Below are 271 nucleotides of genomic sequence, written 5' to 3' on the forward strand. Positions count from 1 at the left end.
ACCTTGTCCCGCCCTGCCAGTTTCAGGACTTCTCAGCAAGGCCAGCTCTGGGCCCCTCGTTGCCCCCTTCAATTGGAGTTCCTCGCTGTCCCCTCACTCCGGGGCTCTTCACTGCCCCCTCAGTCCAGGGCTCTTCACTGCCCCCTCTGGCTTAGGGCCAATGCACCCTAAACGTGGCTGCACCCTCTCTGGTGCCAGGAAACCCCAAGCTACTGTGGAGTCCCTATGAGGCCTCCTCCAACCCCTTATAGCCTCACCCGGTCCTCCGGTG

This window comes from Gavialis gangeticus, unplaced genomic scaffold (assembly GCF_001723915.1).
Source record: "Gavialis gangeticus isolate Ggan-Ray unplaced genomic scaffold, GavGan_comp1, whole genome shotgun sequence".
Lineage (NCBI taxonomy): Eukaryota > Metazoa > Chordata > Crocodylia > Gavialidae > Gavialis > Gavialis gangeticus.